Source organism: Cebus imitator, unplaced genomic scaffold, assembly GCF_001604975.1.
Source record: "Cebus imitator isolate Cc_AM_T3 unplaced genomic scaffold, Cebus_imitator-1.0 Scaffold426, whole genome shotgun sequence".
Classification (NCBI taxonomy): Eukaryota; Metazoa; Chordata; class Mammalia; order Primates; family Cebidae; genus Cebus; species Cebus imitator.
The window spans coordinates 701320-728039 of NW_016107741.1; the positions used below are offsets into that span (position 1 = coordinate 701320).

General features: G+C 43.5%; 1 protein-coding gene across 6 annotated transcripts in view; it reads left to right on the plus strand.

Annotated features, from left to right (window-relative positions):
* Positions 1 to 26720, plus strand: part of TBL1X (transducin beta like 1 X-linked) — a 248686-nt gene that overhangs the window by 12781 nt on the left and 209185 nt on the right. Inside the window, exon 1 of one of the 6 annotated variants that reach the window (XM_017509907.2) lies at positions 6075 to 7401. The exons of the other annotated variants lie outside the window; for them this stretch is intronic. The gene's annotated coding sequence lies outside the window, so the exon portion shown is untranslated. Of the gene's footprint in view, positions 1 to 6074; positions 7402 to 26720 lie in introns of those variants that run through there. 6 annotated transcript variants of the gene reach the window in all.

A 26720-nucleotide genomic window follows, 5' to 3' on the forward strand; every position in this document is an offset into this window, starting at 1 on the left:
ACGGGGTTTCACCATGTTGACCAGGATGGTCTCGATCTCTTGACCTCGTGATCCACCCGCCTTGGCCTCCCAAAGTGCTGGGATTACAAGCTTGAGCCACCGCTCACGGCTCTGTCTTTGTTGTTGAGTGACGACACTCATAATTATTCATTTGCTTATTTGCCATCCAATTCACCCTATATAATATCGCAGAAGCGTATCTTAGAGAATGACCCTAAGCAGGCTGATCTCTGAAGCCTGCACCAGAGTTGACTTTATTTCCTAAGTGCACACTTCTGTGCTTGCAAAGGGCAGCTGCCTAGGTATAGTTTCTGTGAGTTTGAGGCACAGAGGTATGTAGGAGAATAGGAAGGCCAAATGATAAAAGCGCCCGGGACATGGAAGCTGTGAGTACACTAACCTTGAAAGAGACTATGAAAACAAAGTTTAGAGCATTGTTGAAGCACCATCTACATAATTTATATCACTGAAGGGAGTAACTTCTTATTAGGAAGATAGGGTTATTAAAGTTAACTGTTTTCATCTTTCTACCAAAATAAAAAATCAATTTTATTTCAGATAATTGTATGTGAGGCTTTATAATTGAAAATTTGAAGTTAGCAAAATTATATAACCTTAGTTAATTACATTAGTGTAATCAAACTAAATATAGAATAAGATTAGCTCATGGAAACATTTCATTTTTATCTCAGTCAGTACTGCTTGTATCTGCCCAGTAGTTAGATAGTTTCTAGTTATGTTTTGTAATTTTTTGAATATCCTGGACATGTTTTTAGAAAAGTTAGTTGCAACAAGATTTTGTATGTTTTCATTATTTCCTAGTTTGTCTTTAAGCATAATAAAAACACAGGGTAAGTTATCCTTTTTGAATTTTTCCTTTCTTTATGATATGTGTCTGGCACAACAGAGGACCAAGCCCCGGGATCATTAATCCCACTTTTCTGCATGGTGTTTGCTGTAAGGGAAGTTTGGGCTGGATTCGTAGTTGGCTATCTAAAAGTAAATGTTCAACCTTCTCTAATTTCCTGTTTTGTTTGCTTTTCCATTCACTGTTCTATATTTGGACAACAAATATATTTTTCTGTATGGGTTTCTGGTGGCCCAGATGTTCATTGGAGTGGAAATTCTTCTGTCCACACCACTGGGTTGGGCAGTTGCTGGTGTGTGGCTTTCTGTATCTCCTGGAGTTGACTAGGATACATTGTGTATTCAGGTTAGGCAGTCATTCCTTTTGCAAGCTCTGTGTTACTTTGTTCCATTTGGCTTTGCCATAAATGTTTGCCCTTCACTTGCCAAGATGTCAGCTTGTAGCGATATGTCCTTTAACTTAGAACTCTTGAGTCTGACTTAAGTCAGTTTTCTTAAACATTGTTATTGACCTATAAATGACATGCCATAAAAGTCACCTCTTTGAGGTGTGGCATTCAGTGATTTTTAGGAAATATGCTGGGTTGTGTAGACATCACCATGGTCCAGTTTTAGAAGATTTTCAATTCCCAATGAGATTGCTCCTGCTCAGTAGTCACCCATTTCTGCTCCCACCTCCTGGACACGGGCCACCACGAATCTCCTTCCTAGGTCTCTATAGATTCCTGTTTTGTGGATATTTTAGAGTTGTTTTTCCAAGAACGAGTATCGCTGTGCTTGGCCTAACTTCCCGGATGGTGAGACCTGATTAGTGACTTCACCTTCCGCCCCCTGCTCCCCAGAAGAGGAAGGTGGGGAAAGGGGAAAGAAGGCAAGTATAATAGTATAACAGGCATTGTGCCTCAGTTTCGTCATCTGTAAAATCAGGATAACTGTGGACTTGTTGCAGGCTCTAAATGTGAAACCTTATGGGAAGTAATTAGCTGGGACTTTGGCATACAGGAGGAGCTCATTATTTGCGTATTAACAGTGGGAAATAGTGCATAAAGGAGGTGGGAAAAGAGCTACCTGTAGAAAGGTGGCATAAGTCCCTGGAGAGCTGAGCACAGGACCCCAGGGCATACATCCCCTGTGCTTCCCCTGTCTTTCATCTTGAAAGCACCTGCCTGTGAACCTCAGCCTTGGAGGGAAGTTGGATGTTTCCCCAGGATATACCTCTGCTCTGTGGTCCTCAACCCAAGGCAGTTTTGAAACTGTCTTTGCAAAAATTATGTCAGTGAGAAAATTATAACAGTAAGTTAAGCTAACCCATCCCCCATCTTACCTTTCCCTTAATTATTCCTGGGCTATTGGGCCAAGTGAACTTTGGAGGACTTTTAGGCTACAGTTTAAATGATAATAGGCCTTGCTCCAAACTCAAAACTTGCCCCAAACTGTAATGCTAATGGGTGGCCATCAGGATGGGGGAAGAGAGGAGCCTGATTCCTGCTAAGGCAAAGATATAAACCATTGCCAGATTGTCAAATATGCAAATTCCCACTTACTCCTGCAGATAACATCACTGTTGTAGAACCTAAGATTGGCCTTTTCAGATATCTTTTCAGGTTTTTTCCATGTCTGACACCCATGGTTCCACCTGGACCCCCTCCTGTGGCCCCACCCAGAAGCCATTCAGCCCATGGAGGACAGCTTTAACACCATATGACTTTAACATCATCTCTGCCCCAACCAATCAGCAGCAAGCCTAGCTACCCCCACCCTTTCTTCCAAACTGCCTTTACCCCTAACCTGCGAACTTGGATGACTTGATTTGAATACGGACTCCATCTCCCAGGTAGCATGGAAGGCCTTGTGGCTATTAAACTCTTTCTCTACTACAGTGCCATGGTCTTTCTTTATGAAGCAGGAAGGAGAAACCCTATTACAAAATTGGGTGCTCATCTGGGATCCCCTGCCCGTGGTTCCTCAGTCCTCACCAGTGTGATGGACCTGGAGGTCAGCTTTGGCAGTCGCTTGTTTAGCTGAAGGCTGTATTTGGTGCTGTCTCTGCTGGTGAGGCTCTGTCGACCCTTGGTGCACAGGTCTAATTGCAGTGGGAAGATAGTCTAGAACCTGTCAGGTGGACATGTAGCCCTGTCACAGGGACTGGCTGCATCACGGATGCTTAGTAGGTGTGGAAGGCCTCTGTCCATCCTGCTTCTGTTCTGTGTGTTTGTGCATGTGGAGGGGTCTCTGAAGAACAGCCGACAGAAATCCAGCAGGCCTCATTCAGAACTTTCCTTATTTGTCCGGTCACATTCATTGAGCCCTGATGGAATTGTTAGCTGAGGCTCAACGGGCCCGAAGAGGGGTGATGGGCCCCTCTTCATCTTGCTCAGACACCATGCCTTGAACTCTCAGTTGGAGGTCATCTGTCCCCACCTTGAATGGATCAGTGATGACAGGGACCAACAGGGGCAGCTCAATATTGGGTGTGGATCTAGGTGACTAGTGTGTTTTGTGATGTGTATTTTGCTTCGACTGGGATGGAAAATGTGAATTAGGTTCCCCCATGCACCCCATTGTGCGGCATCTTGCAAAATTCAGAGGCTTTTGCCGGTGGTTCCGTGAAATGGAAAAAGGTGATTTTCCTTTGTGACTGTGGTGCAGTGAACAGAGTCGTGAGGGCCGCTCAGGGACAGGGAGCCAGAAATGTGGTATGCTGGCAAAAGGGTAAGAATTTCTTACCAATCAGGCTTCTGGCCTCTGCAGGCCTGTTGAGTGAATGGTAAAACTCACTGTTTATTAATGAGAAAAGTATATGTGAGGCTAGTCTGAGGCTGTAGCAAATCTGGTTTATATTGTTCTATGAATTTGTCTTTCTGTGCCGCTCTGTCATAAAGAGGGGCACCACAGGGTAGAACGTGGGCTAAGGACCCCTATAAGCCTGCTGCTCACATTGGCCCTATAGGCTGGTCAGTTACGAACTTTGCCATAGGTTCCTGGAATACCAGCTGCTGAAGGTTTCCTCTTGTTTTATGTCCTTAAGAGCATGATTTTGTGACCATGTGGGGGTACTCTCTCTTGGTCTCCACCATCTGAAGGGCAAGAATTTTTGAGTTCATTTCAGGCAGCCAGTCCACGAGAACTGGGAGTTGGAGAAGACTCAGTGCTTTCTTCATCCTCAATGTGTCAAGCCCTTGGGTGAGTTTTGTCTTAAAAAATCCCATGCCTATGAGGCTGGGAGTGAATTTTTAGGGATCATGGAGATGCCTCCTCTACCTCCTTTCCAAAAATACATTTTGCTTATATGGTAAAAATCTGGAAAATTATCAAAAGGACTTAAACAGACTTTTTGGATTGAGTTGCTATTGAAACTGGGTATACCATGAAAAGAGAAAGGTTAAATTAAAAGAAGGATGCATAATAGTGACATAGCTAGTCTTTGCAAATTCTCTTGAGCAGTTAAAATCCTTTGAAAGCTTGAAAATGCTCTAGACTTCTGGGAAATGCAATAGCAATGACCTTGTGCAGCAGGTCAGTTGCTAAAGCTTTGCCCTCCCACAGTGGTGGCCTGGGTTCATTTCTGGGCTTTGGGAGCAAGTCCTTTGTGGTTTGATACTTCTGGGACTTTTGCCATTTATTGATTCTTTTCCCCTCCATAGACAGCTTCTGATTACTTGTCTTGAATTTTCTTTTCTCTGAACTACCTTTAGGGAGACTCTAGATCTTTTAAAAATTGCTTACCAGCTCTTTGGAGATACCTCTTGCGTTCATGCTTAACCCATCCCCTTAGGTAAGGCTTATTGATTTCACATAGGAAGTTCTCTTTAAGTAAAAGCTTCAAAAGTCAGAAATGTCCTGGCTGAAATCTGGTAAAAAGAGATTTCAAAATGATTTTTCTTTTGAGAGCTCTGTAGTTAGAAATTGACTTAATTAAAGCTGATATTTGGGCTGTATGTGTACAGAGACTGTTTTAAAGCCCCTGTTCTCCCTTTAAACACTTCTATCAATGGAATTCTGTCTTGATTCATTTCTTTTTGTGTATTTATCTTTGTTATGTAATGTTTATATAAAACAGCTCTAAATAATTGGCTTAGGACAGGCGCGGTGGCTCATGCCTGTAATCCCAGCACTTTGGGAGGTTGAGGCAGGTGGATCATGAGGTGAGGAGTTCGAGACCAGCCTGACCAACATGGTGAAACCCTGTCTCTACTAAAAATACAAAAATTAGCCAGGCGTGGTGGCATGCACCTGTAATCGCAGCTACTCAGGAGGCTGAGGCAGGAGAATCGCTTGAACCCGGGAGTGGAGGTTCAAAGGCAACCCAGCCTGGGCAACAGGTGGAGAATCTGTCTCAAAAAAAAAAAAAGAAAAATAATAATAGTAATTGGCTTAAAGAAAAATAAGCACTTAAACATTGTCAGAAACATGGAAGATTGTAACACGTATAGTTGAGACTACTGGAGAAACAGTTTTTTGTTTGTTTTTTATTTTTATTTGAGAAACAGTTTTACATGCAAGATATAGAAGGAAAGTAGAATGTGGGTTTCTTTTTTAATGCCATTTAGATCACATGACTCTGATCTTTCAAAAATAAAGACAGTTTAAAGATTATTTGTAAAGTAAAATAAAAGTGTCTTCAGAGTTCACACATTTTGTCTATATCAGGCAGGTCAGATACTCTTTGCTAGATGTTTTAAGGTCATAAACTGCTTCTATGACTTTTAATAATTGTTTGACTTGTCTGTTTTACAGCCATTAGATTCTAGGTAAGGCCTGAGGACACATGGGGTTAGCCAGGTCCTCTCCTCTGACCAGGCTGGGAAGAGTCATGGGTTCTGCAGTTTCATACATGGTTAAAATTGCTTACTTACCAGGTTTTTCACAAGAAACAAAAGTTGCTAAAAGTTACGATTGTAACACGTATAGTTAAGACTACTGGAGAAACGGCTTTTTGTTTGTTTGTTTTTTATTTTTATTTGATAAGCAGTTTTACATGCAAGATATAGAAGGAAAATAGAATGTGGGGTTTTTTTTTTTTTTTTTTTTTTTTTTTTTGAGATGGAATTTCACTCTTCTTGCCCAGGCTGGAGTGCAATGGTGAGATCTTGACTCACTCCAGCCTCTGCCTCCTGGGTTCAAGTGATTCTCTCGCCTCAGCCTCCCTTGTAACTGGGATTATTGACATGTACCACCACGCCCAGCTAGTTTTATATTTTTAGTAGAGATGTGGTTTCTCCATGTTGGACAGGCTGGTCTGGAACTCCCTCCCTCAGGTGATCCACCTGCCTCGGCCTCCCAAAGTGCTCCGATTATTGGCGTGACCCACCTCGCCTGGCCGGAAAGTAGAATGTGTTTTGTGGGTGGCTATAAGAAGGCATGGGAATATGGTTTTTTTTAAAAGGGAATGTAATTTTGTCTAGTTCAGAGGATTTTAAGAATCATCTTAAAAGAGTGATGGGACAAAACTAAAAGTTTAAGCGAGTTGAAAAAGGTTTGTAAAGGGTTAATCTTGTAAAGGAAGTTCTGTGGGTATGAACAAGTTGGCTAAGATTTGAAGGGGATTATTTAGTTTTTCTGTAGTTTGAATATTTTTTTTGTTTGACTTTTTTGAATAAATGACAGAAAAACGAGGAGAGAGGAGACAGATTCAGTTGGCCTCATAGTGTCTTTATTTTGTCCTGTTTGTAAAGTTGAGTTTCCCCTCTATCAGTGAGTGAAGATTTTTGCCTTTGAAAAATTCTTGAGTTATCATTATGGCTACATAAATGACTTCTAGTGACCTGGGATTTTATTTTGTAATATCAAGTGTTTAAACCTTTGATATTTGATAGAACTTTCCAAAGTCAAAATCTAAATTAAGCCCTTTTTAAAAAATCTGGTTAACCTTCCAGATATTTAAATACTCTAAAGTCCAAAAGAGACATATTTGGCTTATTTCATGTATTAAAAGCATTCTGAAGTATGCAGTAGTATTTGGCTTTCTTTGGACTGTATTTGTATGAATGTGCTATTGGTGTGTGTTCTAGAATTGTTTAAGATTTCCTGTAATTCTGATATGTCTTAGTATATGTTATCGGTAATAATTATGATTGTTATGTTAAATTGTTGTATGCCACAGAGATGACCAGACCTTAACTGTGGCTGTTCTGAAACTTTTGTCATCCACAATTGTTTTACTTTGGTTATTTTCAAGGTGGTTTTATAATCAGCTATAGGACTGATAGTTTTCTGATAACTTTGGAGATTGTGACATTAAAATAGAGGGAAAAGCTTCCAAGGCTCCCTTTAAGAGCTAATGTGTTCATGGATATTGAGCAGAACAGGAGTTAATTACATAGACTTAATTAATGGAAGACCAAAACAATCTTTTTATGGCTTTTTGTCTGAAACACTGCTAATTCTTTTGTTTTTCAGAGTCCAGAAAACCTTTCTTTCTTTTGAGCTATTTACAGCTTTTAACAGTTGGAATAAAGTATGCTCTTCTTAACAAAATCTGAAGCATATCTCTCTCTTTACCTGATTTCTCTAGGATTTGAAAACTGTTGGCATGTATACTTAATTTATAGCAGTATAGTTATTTGTATAAGTTAAATAAAAATCTGTTTTCTTTTGTAGCAGGACACAATTGGAGACACTGGTTATTTTACCAAAGCTTTGATTGGAATGGCATACTTTCAGATTGCTTTAAGGAATCAAAGTTGACTTATAGAGCCAATAAAAGCCGCTTGGGTAAGGTGGCCTCATACCTTGTCTACACAGTCCCTGGACAGGTTCCTAAGTAAAGAATGTCACTTTCTGACAGTTTCAGGAGCCCCAAGTTATCTTGGGCCCTTGAGGTGATGAATTCACCCAATTAATGCAAGTATTTGCAGGCACAGATAAATCCGTGGCTGAGCTAACGGCTTTGAAGTCTAATCTGAGATTTCTTATGGAATAAAGTTCCAGCAAAGCCAACTTTTAAAAGGAGCCTATATGGCAAATAATTGTTCTTGCTGACTTTATGCAAACACTCAGGCCAAGTATAGTAAGAATAAAACTTATTTTGCAGATAAATTAGTCCTACTGTGATTTGTCTTTAGTAAAAATAGAGACTGGAGAGAGAAATTATGTTTCAGAAAAAAATGATAGAACACCTGTTGTTAGAATATAGTCTTGTTCACTGTTTTTGAATTTTTATTATTTTCTGTCATTAGGACTGACTCCTGAATTCTTTCTGGCCTACAAGTCCCCAAACTACAGGTATCGATTGACTTACCACCTATGCAACTTACGACCATTCGAGTTTATGACCACAATCTCTAGCCACGACTGCTCCGCGTCTGGCAGCGCAAACGTTGCCCAGCTGGGCATATGACAGTGCGGACCAGCTTCCGGCAGCACTACCATCTCCGCGTGCACCTTTTCAACTGTACATATAGCCTACTCAACTTACAACCAAATCGGGTTACGACTGGTCTGCGGTCCCGACCGTAGTCGTAAGTCGAGCACTAGCTGTAATGCTTTCAGATTTTTCTTTCTTTCTAACTTGGCCTCAATGACATTGCTGCTTCCTCTTTCCTGAGGCCCTGCAAGCTGAAGCTTATTACGAGAGAACAGCATGTTAGATTGCCACCACCTTCTCCTCTGTAACTAAAGTTGTTTTGAGTTTAATGTCTGGATAAATTGTGCCCAGTGTTAATCTTTGTTTTTCTTCTGTGTCTATGGAAATGCCTCTTACAGAGGCTTAGCCCATCTGCAGTGCCACCTCCTGATCTGGGAAACAGCTGTTTAACTGATCTAGTCTTAGGACTTGGACACTGGCTAAAAAGATATGAAACAGTATATTTAAATGTACTATTTCCTGTTTATTGCAGTCTCTCTTTCTAACAAGCTATAGTCAACTGTTGATATAAGTGCTGTACTAAAACTATGAGTGAGAACATTAACATCTTTGTCATACACCCATGAGTACATGCAGGTAGCTGCAAAGCAGTGGGTTCACTCCTATTCCCCTAGGACCAACCCCTGCAACTATGCCTCCTGTCAGCAGGAAGAATCCAGAATGGTCATCACCCTTTTTCTGTCTCTATAGCCAGCACCTTAAGAATAAGGTATCTGAAAGCCAAAGTGGGGATTGAAACCACCTTTGTAAAAATTGTATCAGTGAGAGAATGATGACAGTGAAAGAGATATGAGCTAACTCACCCCCCCATCTTGCCTTTCTCTTAATTATTTATTTCCCTTAATTATTGCCTTTCCCTTAGTTATTCCATCTCCCAAGTAGCGTGGCAGGCCTTGTGTCTGTTAACTTTTACTCTACTAAAATGCCATGGTTTTTATGTAGCCACAGGAAGAACCCATCAGGTGGTTACAGTTTTGCTACCAGGGAGCAGTTTTGGTTGTTATAAGTGAGGAGGCCAGGCTCCGTGGCTCACGCCTGTAATCCCAACACTTTGTGAGGGTGAGGTGGGCAGATCATGAGGTCAGAAGTTCAAGACCAGCCTGACCAACATGGTGAAACCCCGTCTTTACTAAAAATACAAAAATTAGCTGGGTGTGGTGGCACACGCCTGTAATCCCAGCTACTCGGGAGGCTGAAGCAGGAGAATTACTTGAACCTGGGAAGTGGGGGTTGCAGTGAGCTGAGATCACGCCGTTGCACTCCAGCCTGGGCAACAAGAGTGAAACTCCGTCTAAAAAAAAGTGAGGAAGGTGTGCTCTTGGCATGGAGGCCAGGGATGGCCTCCTGCCGTGCAGGGGAAGGTCCCCTCTTCTCCCAGCAGAGTAATCCAGCCCCAAAAGGTCAGCACTGCAGAAATTAAGAAACCCTGCTTCAGAAGCTTTGCACCTGGTGGTAGCTGTAAATGAGGTACTTAAATCCTCCATGAAGACATAACGAAGTTGAAGGAAAAAAAATCCCATGGGGCTTTGAAAGTAACACAAGCATCTTTTAGTTGTCATACATTCTATGGAAATAGGGATTTTTTTTCTAAAACAAAAAAGACCAACAAGACTTTAGAAGAAAAAAGTGACTTTCAAACCCTTCAGAAGTATTCATTTACAAATGAACAATGAAATGACTGTGTAGATGGAGAAACCGGGAGTGCCCCTTGGCTTTGATCTGGTGGACACGTTCATCTGTGTCTATTCCCTGGAGAACAAGTGCCCACATTTGTCTTCCTTCTTTACCTAACTCCCCCCAACAAGGGCTGACCCTCCTTCTGTCCTCTGACCTAGCTGGGCCTTTTCCTCCCTTCTCCTGAAGCCTGCCTGCCTCTGTGTTCCACCCTCCAACAAGCCCTGATCTGTCCTCTTAACAAACTCCTGTGCGGGTTTCTTTGAGGTCTATTTGCCTGCCCCAAGCGAATCCCTCCCCAGGTGACACTGATTCTATGTGAATTTCAAAGAACCCAAGCAGTGGAGAGTTCTCCCTTCCTTCCCCTCTGGCAGAATCGCCAGCATTCAGTCTGGAGTGCAACAGTGTAGATGTTTTTCTAACACTTTCAGCTGTACACATATTAATATGTAGTCTTGGATCTTTGTCCGAATGGACTCCTATTTGCTTCACACCATCTGCTTTCCTTATTTTTGTATCTTTACTGAGGTATATTGAAGTACAGTAAGCTGGACATATATGAAGTGTACAGTTTTAATCTGTTTTTTCTATTTCTTTGTTTATTTACATATATATGTTTTGAGACAAGGTCTTACTATGTTGCCCAGGCTGGTCTCAATCTTCTGGGCTCAAGGAAAATTCACACCTCGGCCTCCTGAGTAGTTGGGACTACAGGTGCACACCACCACACGTGGATAATTTTTTATTTTTTGTAGAGATGGGGGCTCCCTATGTTACCCAGGCTGGTCTCAAACTCCTGAGCTCAAGTAATCCTTCTGCCTCTTGGCCTTCCAATGTGCTAGGATTACAGGTGTGAGCCACCGTGCCTGGCCCGTTTTTTTCACACACTTACACACCCTTACTTGTGAAACCAGCACCGCAATCAAAATAAGGAATGTTTCCATCACTCTCCAAAGTTGACTCATGCTTTTCTGTAATGTCTCTCCCCTCCCTATATACCCCTCTCCCCAGGCGGCCATTAGTGGGTGGTCTGTGACTTTAGAAGAGTTTGCATTTTCTAGCTCTTTATATTACTGAAATCACATGGTATGTTCTCATTATTTTGCCTGGTGTCTTTCCCTTGGCATCATGATTTGGGGGCTTCATGTTGTTACACATGTCACTAACTCATTCCTCTGTATTGCTGGGTAGGATTCCATCCTGTATGGATGCACCGTGGTTTGTTTATCCATTCAACAGTTGTTGGATGTTTGGGTTGTTTTCTTGTTTTTTATTGTGACAATTATGAATAATGCTGCTGTAAATGTTTAGATGGCCATATACTGGTTCTCAAACTTCATCATACATCAGAACCACCTGCAGAGCTTGTTAAAACACAGAGTACATCTGGCCATGGTGGCTCATGCCTGGAATTCCAGCAGTTTGGAAGGCTGAGGCAGGAGGATAGCTTGAACTGAGAAGTTCGAGACCAGCCTGAGCAATGTAGGGAGACCCTGGCACTACAAAATAAAATAAAATAAAATAGCCAGGTGTTGTGTGCACTTGTAGTCCCAACATCTCGAAAGGCTTCAGTGGGAGAATCGCTTGAATCCGGGTGTTCAAGGCTGCAGTGATCTGTGATCCTGCCACTGCACTCCAGCCTGGGTGATAGAGCACAAGATCCTGTTACAAAAATACTCCCCCCAAATCTCAGAAAAACCAAAACACAGAGTGGCAAGCCCCATCCCCAGAGTTTGTGATTCAGTGAATGAGAGGCGGGGCTAAGACTCTGCCTTTCTAATGGGCTCCCAGCTGATGCTGGTGCCAGTGGCTCAAGGACAACACAGACTTCGAGGACTGCTGCCCTAAACGAAATCTTTGTAAATTATGATAGTTAATCCTTTGTTAGTTCTTCCAGGTATTTCTCCTCTAGACCATTCCTTGCCTTGTAATGGGAGCATCAAGCTCCCATTTTTGTGTAGTTGAATGTATCGGTCTTCTTTTGGGCTTCTGGGCATGGCTTCCTTATGGCAAGGGGCGAGTACCAAGAATAGGTTGGAGTAGGTGAGGAAGGTTCTGATGTTAGCAAGAAACAAACTTCCCCACATGGGAGTCTGCCCTCATTGGGCCTAATTGTGCCTTCTGCTGCAGATGCTGGGATGGCCTTCTGATGGAATGGCTGTGCTGTGCTGTCAGCACCTGCCCACGTGGAATGAGTTTGTAGCTGTGCCTGGTGCCAAGAGCTCTGAGGTGCTGCTATGCCCCCTGGAATCTTTGGGCAAGGCACATCTGGTCCTCAGGCTTGCCTTTTCACAAGCAAACAAAATCCATCCTTTCTTCATCCCCTTGCCCTGCCAAAATCAACGGGTCTCAAATCAATTCACGAAAGGGGGCCAATTTGCCTTTCAGGTGTCTGATCTAACAAGCCTTGGAGCAGCTAGAAAGTTACCAGAAGATGTGTATGATCAATGTATTTGTTACCATCTTTTTTGCTTTTTTTTTTTAAGTTTGGGAACAGTAATACTTTTGGTCAACCATCTGAATGGACTCCTTCCGCTAGACCAGAGCACTCCAAGGTTAACCTGAGAAACTGGTTCAGGCCATGACAGGAAGGGGCTTCGGACATGCTTCATTATGCCCTTCTCCCTTTTGGAATTCATGAATAACGGACCAGCATTCAACATCAACACAGACCTTAAGTCTGATAAGAAACAATTATAGTCTATTCTCTCTGAAGCCTGCTACCTGGAGGCTTCATCTGCGTGATAAAACCTAGGTCTCTACAACCCCTTATGGTAACCCAAACTTTTTATTTCTATTGATAATAGCTTTTTTTTTTTTTAAATATATTGAGACAAGGTCGGTTGCCCAGGCTGGAGTGTGGTGGCATGATCACAGCTCACTGTAACCTTGACCTCCTGGTCTCAAGCAATCCTCTCACCTCCGCCTCCCTAGCAGCTGGGACTACAGGTGTGTGCTACCACACCTGGCTAGTTTTTGTATTTTTTGTAGAGACAGAATTTTGCCGTGTTGCCCAGGCTGGTCTCGAGCTCCTGGACCCAAGCAGTCTGCCTGCCTTGGCCTCCCAGAGTGTTGGGATTATAGGCATGAGCTACCATGCCTGGCCAGTAATAACTCTTTCAACCAACTGCCAATCAGAAGAATTTTATCCTAGATCCCCATTCCCCACTGCACCCTTTGAGTTGTCCCACCTTTCTGAACCAAACCAATCTATATCTTAAATGTATTTGATTGATATCTCATGTCTCCCTAAAATGTATAAAACCAAACTATGCCCCAACTGCCTTGGGCACATGTTCTCAGGATCTCCTGAGGGCCACGTCACTGGCCATGGTCACTCATATTTAGCTCAGAATAAATGTCTTCAAATATTTTACAGTTTGACTCTTTTCACTGACAGAGAGCAGCTTTAAATTATTGTGGACTTGTTCTTGCAAAACCATCTTCATGGATTTGCTGATAAAGCCCTGCTTTTCCACTTCGTCCCCGAGCGCATTCTGCAGGTACCTCCGGTCTTGGCTTCTTATCTTTGCTGTTGACCTCAGTTCATTCCTTTCAGATTCTTTACTCAGGAGAAGTGGTAGAACGGATTCCTGGAGGATTCCAGGCTCTGGAAGGAGGCTTATCTCCTTAGGTTGGTTCAGTTTTGCATTTGCAGTGACTTGTACTCATTGGCTAATATCCTAGTTTCTTCTTCTCTTTTTTAAAGACAACTTTACTGAGCATACCCCCAACTGATTCCTCTAAAGTGTATATATAATTCAGGAATCCTAATATATTTACAAAGTTGTGCAACCATCACCACTGGCTAATTTTTGAACAGTTTTATCACTCCCAAAAGAGACCCTGTATCCATTAAGACATCAATGTCCCTTCCCCTTCTCCCCAGCCCCGTGGCAACCCTGAATCTGCTTTCTCCCTCTATGGGATTTATCTATTCTGGATATTTCATAGATACAGAATCATGTGATTTGTGACCTTTTGCACCTGGATTCTCACTTCATATTTGAGTTTCATCCATGTTGTAGTATATGTTGTTCCAGTTTCTTGCAAATGTTCTGTCAAAACCCTAGGTGATTAAGGAAGGTAGAAGAATGTTCTGGGATAAGTCAGCTAGAGACACAGGCTGTTCTTCCCTCCAATGACATTTAAAATGGTTCACAAATGTAACGTTCATAAAATTGTTTATAGTTCAGCCTCTATTCTAGCATGAACTGTCATTTTCTCCCTTCCCATTTGCTGTAGTTCCTCCACGTTTCTCCCACTTTCCTGTACCTAAAGGTCAATGTGGAAAACAATTTTGGTCATCTAGAGCTGGGGCTGCAGGTCTCTCTTGTGTTGCATCTTTTGGGTGGCGTCAGAAGGTCCTTTCTTAGCATAAGAATTAGGAAGCTTGCATTTCCCAAGGGGGTTTTGTGACGTTCCTTCCAGAGCTGAGGTCGTGGGATTCTAAGCAGCAAGAGTTAGGCTGTCTTCTATGGCGTCCCCAAAGTCACAACCCTGACTGATCCAGGAACAGAATCATAAGGTTGTTTACTTTCCTGAATTTATCAGCCTTTTGTCTGTGTATGACTGAAATGACTTTTCCCAGGTTAGGTTGGAGAATATGGAGGGTGATTTTCTGAAACCATTCCTTCGACATGACTTTCTGGGGCATCTGTGCCTGCAACAAAGGGCTTACTGATAAGACTGAAGGTCATCATACTTTCCTGGTTGGTGGTATAATTGGTCATACTTGTTTCTTGTCATTGCTGTGACAAGTGACCGCGCATTTACTGACTTAAACAATGACTATTTATTATCTTATGGTTCTGAAGGCCAGAAGTCTGAAATGAGTCTCACTGTGCTAAAATCAGGTTTTAACAGGGCCACAACTTTCCTGGAAGCTCTAGGGGAGAATTGACTTTCTTGCCTTTTCCAGCTCCTGGTGACTGGCCACATTCCCGAGCTTATGGCCCCTTCCTCCATCTGCAGAGGAGCAGCGTAGCACCTCTCTGACCATCCTTCCATAAACATCTCTCTCTCAGACCAAAGCTGGGAAAGGCTGTCCACTTTTATGGGCTCCTGTGATTACATTGGGCCCACCCAGAAGATCCTGAATAATCCCCACTTCTCAGGAGACTTAATCACATCTGTGAAGTCCCTTTTACCATATAAGGAAACATATTGTCAGGTCCCAGGGATTTGGGCATGGACGTCTTTGGAGGCCATTATTCTACCTACTACATTGTCAGTCTTTAAGGAGAGACTTATTTCCTTTGCATTTGTCTCTTAATTTGCTCTTCTGAAACCTGCAAGATTCATAGGCTTTTTATTTATTTATTTTATTTTAATTAATTAATTTTTTTAAGACGTGGTTTCACCATGTTGGTCAGGCTGGTCTTGAACTCCCGACCTAAGGTGATCCGCCTGCCTTGGCCTCCAAAGTGCTTGGATTACAGGCATGAGCCACCGTGCCTGGCCTTCATAGGCTTTTTAAACATTTGTTTTTTGTCTCTTGAATAACTGAGAAATCTGGTACTGTTGAGCCATTTGGTTTGTATGCCTGCTTACTCACTGAGTCTTGATTGGTTGGTTGGTTGAGTGATTGATAGAGACAGAATCTCACTTTGTTGCCCAGGCTGGTCTTAAACTCCTGGTCTCAAGGAATCCTGCCTCCTTGGCCTCCCAAAGTGCTGGGATTATAGCTTTGAGCCACCATGCTTGCCCTCAGTGTTGATTACCTCTGAGTGAGCCAGGATTTGCTTTCCATTTTGGAAAGCCCTGAGATTGCTGAGCAGCTCAGAGACACACTCGTGTGTTGAGGTCCTCAACCTCTGGCCTTGCCCGCTCTAGGTTTGGGACTTCATCAGGGACTCTGCCAGAGCTACTGTTCTGGATTTGGAGTCTCAGAGTCTGTGTCAGCTATGGATAAGGACTTTGCAGATGCTATGTGTGCATTTCTGGGGCCTGAATCAAGAGCCCCTGGGCTTGTAGCTTCACAAAGTGGTAGAGAAGACTGGTGGAGTTAGGGACAAAAGACTCAACAATAAATAGCTTGTTAATCAGAATTTTGGCTCAAAAATAGTTTGGAAGTGTATTTGTCAGCTTTCTGCCATGCTAATGTTGCATAACAAGCAAACCCTAAATTCAGAGGCTTAAATCATTTCTTTCTTGCTCAGTAGTCAGTGGTTACCTGTGTCTCTCCTGGACTTATTTGGGAATGGGAAGGCCTGCTCAGGTTCTGAGCTAGGCTTAGGATTGAAATGATGTGTCTCCTCATCAGGGGACCCTGGGACATGTTTGTGCTTCTCCCATCAGGTATAGGAAGCCAAGATAAATCATGCAAGCACATTTAAAGTCTCTGTTTTCCACTACTCCTAACATCCCATTGACCAAAACAAGTCCCATGGTGAGGTCCAGCCTCCACGGGTTGGGGAGGGCTATTCTAGTCTGAAGGCCCTGAAAAGTCACATGGCAAATGGAGCAGCCATAAACTTCCATTATGGGAGGGTGGAAGAGTTAGCACTGCAGTGCTTCTGCCATGTCTATGGGTAGATGGGAGGATGATCCCTGTGGAAGAGACTGTGGATACATCCAGTCATACCCTAGAAAATCAGCTTTGTAGGCAGCTTTTTGAAGTACTGGGTGTTTGTTATCTTTTTATTATTATTATTTTATTTTTGAGCTAGGATCTCGCTCTGTCGCCCAAACTGAAGTGGAATGGTGAGATCATGGCTCACTGGAGCCTCATTTTTCTGGACTCAAGTGATCTTCCCACCTCAGCTTCCCGAGTAGCTGGGAATACAGGTGCACACTCACCACACTCAGCTAATTTTTAAACATTTTTTTGTAGAGACAGAGTCTCATCATGTTGCCCAGGCTAGTCTTGAACTCCTGGGCTCAAGTGAACCTCCCATCTTGGCCTCTCAAAGTGCAGGGATTACAGAGGTGAGCCAATGCACCTAGCCAGGGTTCTTGTTAAACATGCGGCTTCCTTGATTCCATCTTAGAGACCAATTCTCACCTGAGGAGAGGGGACTGTGTCCCTTGGCGGACATTTGGCAATGTCTGGAAACATTTTTGCCTTTCACAACTGGGTGGGGCTTGCTCCTGGCATCTAGTGAGCAGATGCCAGGGGTTCCACCAAACACCCTAACGTGTGCAGGACAGCCCCCCTCAAAGAATTATCTGGCCCAACAAATGTTGATTGTATTGAGGCCAAGAAACCCTACATAAACAGGCAATTTTTAGGTGATTTTCATGCACTTTGTAGTTTGGGAACCATGTCTTGCAAGACTGTTCCAACTGGGAAGGGGAATTGGTGATTCTTTTCATATAAGTAGACACAGACACATGTAGGAAGAATGGTTTAATATCTCGCAGATAGTTGTGTGGAGAGGTGAATTAAAACCCAAGGGTCTTAGCTAGATCTATTATTTCTGTAATGAAAAAATGTCTTCTGCTCGTATTGTATTAATTCTTTGTTGTATTAAGTATTTATTCTTGCTGTTTATTGGTAGCTTAATAAATGGACCATTTATTTCGTATGGGAAAAAATCTATGTTTTATTAGATTTCTATTATGAGCTAATTTTTTTTCTTTCCAAGTAGCCTTTTGCCAGCTATTTCTTCTGTCCTTTTATTCTGCTCACTAGCAAGACTATAAATTCTTAAAAATTTTGTTCTTAATTTTTTTTTTTTTTTTTTTTTTAGAGAGGGGATCTCACTCTGTCACCCAGGCTGGAGCGCAGTGAATCAATCATAGCTCATTGCAGGCTTGAACTTCTGGGCTAAAGCAATCCTCCTGCCTCAGCCTCTTGAGTAGTTCGGGACTATAGGTGCATGCCACCATGCTCTGCTAGTTTTTAAATTGTTTTTGTAGAGATGGGTCTCACTGTTGTTGCCCAGGTTGGTCTTGAACTCTTGGGCTCAAGCAATTCCTCTGCCTAGGTCTCCCAAAGTACTGGGATTACAGGTGTGTGCCACTGCACCACCACATCGCCGCACTTGGCCAGTATTTTTTTTTTTTTTTTTGAGATGGGGTCTCACTCTGTCACTCAGGCTGGAGTACAGTGGCATGATCTGAGTTCACTGCAGCCCCAACCTCACAGGCTCAAGTGCCTCCCAAGTACCTGAGACTACAGGTGCATACCACCACACCCAGCTAGTGGCCAGTAAATTCTCAATAGCAATGATCATGCTTTATGTTTTGTTTCTACTCTGCACAGTACTCAACGTACGGTAATAGTCAGTTGCTAATGGTATCAATTGCAATGTGAGTTGCGCTCTGTGGTTAAAGACTCATTTGTCAAGTATCCGGAGACCAGCCTTTTATACCTTGCTATAAATCCTGTTTCCAGGCTTTGGGGGCTGAATGGCTGGCATATTGAGTCTCGGTTTCTATGTGGCAATTAGGAGAAAAGAGCCTTGTCATTGGCAAACTGACAGCCTCTTTTCTTCTCTTACCTTCAAGTTGTTTTGGTGATTGAAATGTTTCAGATATTTTTAAAAATCAGGAATTGCTTGCTGATAGGACAACGGAAGTACAGTTCAGGGAGTCAGAGCTTCTCCATTCCCCACCTCAATTGTACACAGCAAGCATGGATAGATTTCCTTTCAGAAAGTGTGCAGGAAGCATTTCTATGGAGGATGTTGTGTTACCTGAAATTTGCTATGCTTAGATCAGCCAAGTATTGCCTTTGGGGGCTACCAGCAAGTTATAGAAACAACTTGGTTATGAAATACTTTTTTTAAGGGTGTTAGTATTGATTCACTAAAGTGGTTCTCCTTGTGTACATCGAATAGTAGTGAAAACAAGGCTTCTGTTCTTCCTGGTTCCCCATGTGGAAAGGACACTTAGTGGTTTGTGGGATGTAGGGAGAGGAACAGAGTCCACCCTTCAGTTGCTCTTTTTACTAGTTTATTAACTTGCCTATCATCCCCTTGGCTGCTAAGACACTAAGATGGTGTGTCTGACAAGCAGAGGACCTAGAAATTCATGTGTAGTAAAACAGAAGATGAAAATAGAAGTATGTGAACTAAATTAGGAGGAGGACTTGGCTTCATTAAAAAAATGAGAGAGCCATGTTGTGCTTTTTTTAACTGCCACTTTTCCAAGTGCAGGACTAGCAGTTTCCGATGTCATTATGCTACCAGTCTTGGTAATTTCTAATCATGTTATGTCTAAAGAAAATGTACATTAAAATGAGCCAACCTCTTTAAAGTCAAATTTTAGTAGTGAGAAAACCAATGTCAGTTTTTGGAAAGGGAACCCTCACCCCAGCTGGTGTGAGCATTTTTGTGGAGGCCTGCAGTGTTTGTGACTTGTGCCAGAGGACTTGAGCGGGAGGCAACATGGGAAGAAATCAAACTTCTCTTTCTGTTCTGTATGCCTCTGTACCAAGACATTTTGTTGATTGATGAATGGCACGGTGATACAAGGTGCATGGTATCAGGTGCGGGGAGTGGAGATTGGGGCTAGAGGGTGTGTGTGTGTGTGTGTGTAGGGGAGGAAGGAATGGAAGGATGAAACCATTTGGGAATGTGCTAGAAGATATGCTTTTGAGGACAAGCAATGTGGTTTTGGCATTGGCTGGGTTTCTGAGCCAGTGATGAATGTAGTGCATTTCTCTGTGACTGAGAGTGTGATAGAGAGAGATTCTGCTGGTCATTTCCCTCCACCTGCTTCTTATCAGTGCCATAGGGCAGAGTCTCAATTCCACTTGCCAGAATGCTTTCTAGGAACTCTTTATGCTCAATGGAGGTGATGTTTTCCCACTTGCTTCACTGTGCCTTCGGGAACTAGGAACTGGCGTTATCACACAAGCGGTCTCTAATTCCCTCGGAAGATTCTCTCACTCATCAAGAGGGAGAGGATTCTGATTTTCCTGCCTGGCTTCTCCAGGAAGTGTAACTTCTTGCAGGGGACCTGTTCTCACGTTCTACTTGTACAGCACGTATAAGAGGAAATGAAGACTTTTGGGGATTAGTTGATTTACTTGTTTGGAAATTTTTTTTAAATTTAAATTCTGGGGTACATGTGCAGAACTTGCAGGTTTGTTACATAGGTATACATGCGCTATGGTGGTTTGCTGCACCTATCAACCCGTCATCTACATTAGGTATTTCTCATAATGCTTTCCCTCCCCTAGACTTCCCAGCCCCCAGCAGGCCCCAGTGTGTGATGTTCCCCTCCCTGTGTCCATGTGTTCTCATTGTTAATACTTAGAGTGAGAACATGTAGTGTTTGATTTTCTGTTCTTGTATTAGTTTGCTGAGAATGATGGTTTCCAGCTTCATCCATGTCCCTGCAAAGGACATGCACTCATCCTTTTTTATGGCTGCATAGTATTCTATGGTATATATATGCCACATTTTCTTTATCCAGTCTAAGGAAATTGGTTTATTTGAGCCCAGTTTGAGTTCCAGAACTCATCTGTGATTGCCCGGATTAAATCAAAGAAGAACCATGTAGGCTGGGCATGATGGCACATGCCTATAACCCAGGCACTTTGGGGAGGCTGAGGCAGGTGGATTGCTTGAACTCACGAGTTCGAGACTAGCCTGGGCAAGATGGTGACATCCCATCTCTACTAAAAATACAGAAAATTAGCCAGACATGGTGGTGTGTGCCTGTAGTCCCAGCTACGTGGGAGGCTGGGGTGGGAGGATCACCTGAGGAAGTCAAGGCTACCGTGAGCTGAGATCTGGAGATCATGCCACTGTGTTTCAGCCTGGGCAACTGGAGTGAGTCTGTCTCAAAAGTAAAAACTAAGACCTGTATAATTGTAGATTTTTGTTGTTGTTGTTCGTTTAATATACTATTTCCCTGGAAATAACCCTCTCATGGGAACAGAAATATTGAGGTTAGTCCTGATGCTGTCCCTAACCACCCCTGTGACACTGGCCCCAGGAAAATATAGGAATTGTCTCTTTTTTTCTGTCACGTCAGAGCTTGGGCCAAACACTCTCTGAAGTTGTTTTAGCACCACACTGTGATTCACCTTCGAGACTGTTCACAGTCACTGATCTAAATTAGTGGAGTTACAGGGGATGGCACCGCCACTGCCAGTGCTGAAAGCTGCATGTAGTGCAGTCCAGTGGCCGCAGCTTTGTCTTCACTTGGCACCATAGCAGATTTGTATAATTATTATGCTCACTGGAACTTAGAATGACTCAACTGCCTTGAACAGGAACCAAGAAAGAAAGTGACCATATTCCAGAAGAGAATTTGCCAGAACATTTCAGCATATCCCATACTCTAGGGTTGTCTTATAGGGAAGTCTGAGGGTACTTCTTGGTTATCTAGTCATGCGTGTCTGACATTAGTAAAAGCCAACTTAGACCCTATCAGAGAAAATCAAGTTCAGACACTTAGTTAAATGGAAGTAAGGAATACAATTACCTTTATCTCATTATCTTAGTTCTCTTTGGAAGATGTACAAGCTTGAACCATGGTGGTAGGTGTTACAAATAGAGGGATTTCTTTTTTCTTTTCCTTTAAAGTCCTTGGAGAATCAACTCATAGTCTTCAACTTAAAAAAAAGTTTTTAAAAAAATATTTAACTTGAGGATCTTCATGGAAAATTGGTCATCTTTTGTGAATTTGCTTAAGCAGGCTTTGATCACTTTTTAAAGGATTCCTTTCTGCCTGATATATTTGGTCCTTTTAGAATTCGCGCTAGAACAATTCTTCATGAAGGTGGACGTGTTAAAACCTATTTGGTTCATTGTTAGGATCACTCACATTACAAGAGAAATTTCAGTCTTTTGAGTCTTTGTCTTTGCTCATTTGCTTTCTTGGAAACGTTTCCACGTCGGGTCTTAGAGGAGTTGTAAAACAGGAAGGAGGAGTTGACATGCTGTTTCATAACCAACACTTGCTTCTTGCTCTGGATACTACATTTTTCTGTCCATTTCCCACGTAAAACATGGAGACAAATACCAGAGCTGCTTCTGAGACATGCCGAGTCAGGAATTGAAGGGGACTGCTGGTGTCTCATGTATGGCATGGGCTCAAGAGCCATCAGTCTACAGAGGGAATGGTTCATCTCTGCCCCTCATTGCCTGCAGTTTCTTTTTGGCCCTGGCTTTTTCCGTTCACAGCTGCATTTAAATCAAATTTCATCTACACAAAAGGGCTAATGGGCAGAGAGCCTTCTCTGTGATGGAGCGAAGCTATCCTACAAGTATGTAGCCCTGATTTAGTAGAGAAGAGGCAGGAACCGTCAAGGATGGAGGAACAGGAGAAAGGTTGCATAAGGGAGAGGTGATAGTAACAGGTCATGCAAGGATGGCTACGGAATGTGAAAATGCAGCAAAATGGGTTTCAGTTCCTTTTTTTTTTTTCAGTCCAACAGAGATTACTGGGATAGCTACATCTTCATGTTGGACATGTGTACAGTTGATTCCCATTATTCACTGAAGCTGTGTTCTGTAAAGTCACTGAGACTATAGAAAGTGTCACCCCTAGGGGAAGTACACAGTGAGGCTTCTGCGAGCCTCTAGCCACAACGTTGTTGCCAAGCAATCGGTGCATAACTTTTTTATATGTGTTTCCTTTTAATTTGTGTGTTTCTGTTGGTTCCTTCACATTGCACTCATGGCCAACAGCACTGTGACTCACGCCTGGATGAACCTCATGTAACACACGTATTTTCCCCAGAAGGCACATCCCAGAGTTATGCTTCGGGACACAAGACAGCACTGCAGCATCTGGGGGCCATTTGAAGCAGCAAAGTCACCCAGAAACTACAAAAATTCAGAAAAACTGGCACTGTGAATAGACTGCAAAAAGGACACATGTTTACAGAGTGAGAGCCTTGTTCACGCTCAGCTGGGAACACGTGCATTTGGTGACACAGCTGCTCTCTTCATGTTTGAGAATGACTGTGAAAGTACTGCAGGTACTGATTTTGGAGCTACAAATAATTGTTAGCCAATAGGCAAATTCACAGGGAATCCATGAATAACAAGGCTCTGGTGTGTGTATACATAGTGTAGTGTTGATAGTGTGTATACACAGTACATGTTTATATTTTGGGAAAGATTGTGAAGAAGTCACCATAAAAACCATTGTGTCTGTTTGGCCCTCTGGAAAGTGTGCAGAGAGGAGTCAGGGTGCCAGTATTTAAATTGAGGAGATGGCCCAAGGAGATGAAAGGGAGGTGGGGACTGAGTAAAGAAAGCCGCAGACTTCAATGCACAGCCAATAAGCCCGAGAGCCCTAGAGCAAAGAGTACTCCTTGGTTGCAGACAGAGGGCCTTGCTCAGTGATTATAGGGGCTGGAGGTGGGGAGGCAGCCCCAAAGGAGCAACGTGGATTTGCAACTCTGTCTTTCTGGAAAGGATATGAGAGTCTTGCCCCTCTCCCCCAGGGCTGCCACAGTTGTAAACCAGACTTTTGATTTCAGTTGTACATATCAATTAGTTTATACCCACATTAGGTTGAACCAAATGACACTGGCTCTTTTAAATCAAAAGTAGTCAAATGCAGGCAGCCTCTTAGGGTTCAATTCAGTGGAATCTTTTAAAGGTACAATAATGCTGTTTGAAATGAGGAGAATGTGTGTGTCTTGCTTGCTGAGAAAAATCCCCTATCCCTCATGCAGAAGATGATTGGATCCATAGTGGAAGCCAGTCAATGGCATGAGGAGTCATGGAGATGATTCTCACCTGGTCAATTGCATCAGATGTTCCTGAGGGTGGAAAGGGAACCAAGAGATTGACTGGATTGTTGGGCTTATGAGAGGGCAGTGGTTGTCTGTCTGTAGAGAATGAGCTTTTTCTGCACCGCTCTTTCATTTTCCTTCTGATTTTGAGAATGCTGAAAACTCAAGTCCTGTATTTAAAAATTCCATAGTTGAAAACATGTTTCAAGGACAGATGACACACTTATGATTACAGCCTCTGAAGTGATGGGAATATTAAATAACCTTTGGTTGGACATGTAACCACCAGGGCTGCGAAGTAAATAACTCTCTACATGGTCTTAAAACCAAACACACACAGTTCTTGTCATTAAAAATATCCATGGCCTGGTGTAGTGGGTCACACTTGTAATCCCAGCACTTTGGGAAGCCGAGGCGGGAGGATCAGTTGAGCCCAGGGGTTCGAGACCTGCCTGGGCAACATGGTGAAATGCTGTCTCTGCAAAAAATACAAAAATTAGCTGGGCATGGTGGTGTGTGCCTGTAGTCCCAGCTACACACGAGGCTGAGTCAGGGGAATCACCTGAACCTGGGAGGTGGAGGCTGCAGTGAGCCTAGATCGCATCATTGCCCTACAGCCTAGGTGACAGAGCGAGACGCCGTCTCAAAGAAAAAAAAAAAAGACACAGAGAAATCCTGAAAGCCCACATGAGCAGTTAGCAAAAGGAACCCTGATATAACAAATATGGTGATGTCCAAAAACATTAGCGACCAGGTAGTTAAACTCAGGGAGAGCTATGTATCATAAACTTAAAAACGACATTGGCCATGAGTAACACAAATATAGGTGCTACCACAGACAGTTGGTGGCCATTTCAAACTTTCTCTTCATATCTATGATGCATTCATGGGTACCCAAAACAGTGTCCTTCCATTTAGAAGCTTCCATTGGAAGGCTGAGGCAGGAGGATTGCTTGAGCCCAGGAGATCGAAATTAGTGAGTTCCTCTGTACCCCCTCTCTCCTGCCCGTCCTTCTTTCTTCCATCTCTCCCTTCCTTCCTCACTTCTTCCCTCCCTCCCTTCTTCCTTTCTTCCCTCTCTCCTTCCCTCCCTTCCTCCCTTCCTTCCTTTTTCCCTCCCTCTCTTTCTTTCTTCCTTTTTTCTTTCTCTCTCTTTCCCTCTTTCTTTCTCTCTGTCCCTCTCTCTCCCTCTCTTCTCCCTCTCTCTGTCACTCTTTCTCCCTCCCTCCCTCCCTCCCTCCTCCTTCTCTCTTTCTTCCCTTTCTTTCTTTAAGGGTGGGGTCTCAGTAAGTTGCCCAGGCTGGTCTGGAACTCCTGGTCTTAAGTGATCCTCCTGCTCCAGCCTCCCAAAGTGCTGGGATTATAAGTGTGCATGAGCCACTGTGCTCGGCCTATTTTCCATTTCCTGCTCTTCCTTCCCAGCTGATGTGCTTTTAAAACCTGATAAAAATTAATTTTTCTTTTTTTGTCTTATTCAAATAATGATTTGATTTCTGTTCTCTCTCTGGGTCGTTTCAATAACATGGACACCTACACATAGTTTTATCAGTAAAGGTCATTGGCATAATCAGCGTGTTATGAGAACAAAGATAGTTCCTCATTTAAGCTGCTCCATTACTCATTTTATAAGGCAAAGAAGGAAGAGGACAGTGTCCTGCGTTTTTAGATGGCTGTTGAAATGAGTCAGAGTGACGGTGAGCAGCATGCATTGAATTCTAGCTGGAAACAGGATTTTTAGGCCCACCTTTATGCCTGCTATGAACAAATAAGGCTGGAAACCTATAGGCCCTGGAGAACAGGAGTCAGGAACCTGCTTTCCCTGATAGCTTCTTGATCAACGAAATGATGAATGTGCAGCCTGCAGCCCTGAGCAAAGGCCTGGCAGCTCCGTGGCTGAGCCCTGGAGGGCTGAGCTGGGCCAGGGCTCCTAGCAGTGTGTTCAGGAGCACTGGGGACCACAGTGGGTGCCAGTCCAACCCTCGCTTTCTTTGCGAGTGTTTCTGACACGTCTGCAGACTGCAGAAGCCTGGCTGCCCCCTGAGTTCAGTGTCCTGGAGCAAGCCTGTGGGGGAATCATGCCCCCCTCCCCGACTCTAGTGCCCATAGGGGACATGGAGGAGGGACCTGATTTGCAGTTAGGGTTTGCGTGCTGTTTGTAAGCTGGGTTTCCTCTTTGGGTTCCACAGTGCTGAGATCTGAGCCCGAGGCAGTTGGGAAATTAATGATGAGATAGAGGTGGCTTTGCTGTGTTCCATATCTATCAGACTGCTCCGCCTGGGGAGATGCCCCCCTTGCTTGGGATGTTGGGCTTGGGTAGGGGTTCTGGAATGTCTCTCCTCAAGCGGGCTCTGCCCCCTTGGCTCCCTTGGTGCAGAGAGCAGCGCAGGGGCTTTGTTGAGGAGCAGCCCCTGCAGAGCTGCTCACATGTGACAGGCTGTGGCTGAATGGTGGACAACCCTGGTCGTCTACATTAGCATGGTGCAGTAGAGCCTTCTTACATGTTCCGTGGTTCCCACTACCCTTTCTCATGGTTGGGTGTCCTGACTGTCTTGTGGCCAGACTATGCCAGTTTGATCAGCACCCTTTCCAGAACCCCTGAAAGAGGGTCATAAATTGAGATGTTTATCACCACTCCTGTCCATTGCAGAGTCACATACACGCTAGTGATCAGCTCCTCCTTGATGCAATCTGAGGACGTCATCTGCTAGTCGTTACAGGGAGAGGAAGGACAATAAAAAGATGAAAGAGAGTGCTGTCTCTGGTAATGGCAGTTACTCATCATTGTACCAGTGGGCAGCCATATAGGGATAGGTTGGAGGAGAAAGGGGAAAGCGTGAATTTAAAAATGCTGACATTTGTGAGGCTGAGAGAAGAACAGAACTATCACTGCTGGTCAAGGTGGCCATCCAGTTAAAATGTTCACATCCTGTTTCACCCACGAGCTGGCCAAGATCATCTCATAAAGGGACGAACGTTGCTCCCAGAAAGAATGCATTCTCATCTTGAGTCACGGCTGTCTCATTTGATGTCAGACTTCTTAGGCACTGCTCTGGCCGGGCGAGATGGCTCATGCCTGTAATCCCAGCACTTGGAAGCTTGAGGCCGGTGGATCACCTGAGGTCAGGAGTTTGAGACCAGCCTGGCTGACATGGTGAAACCCTG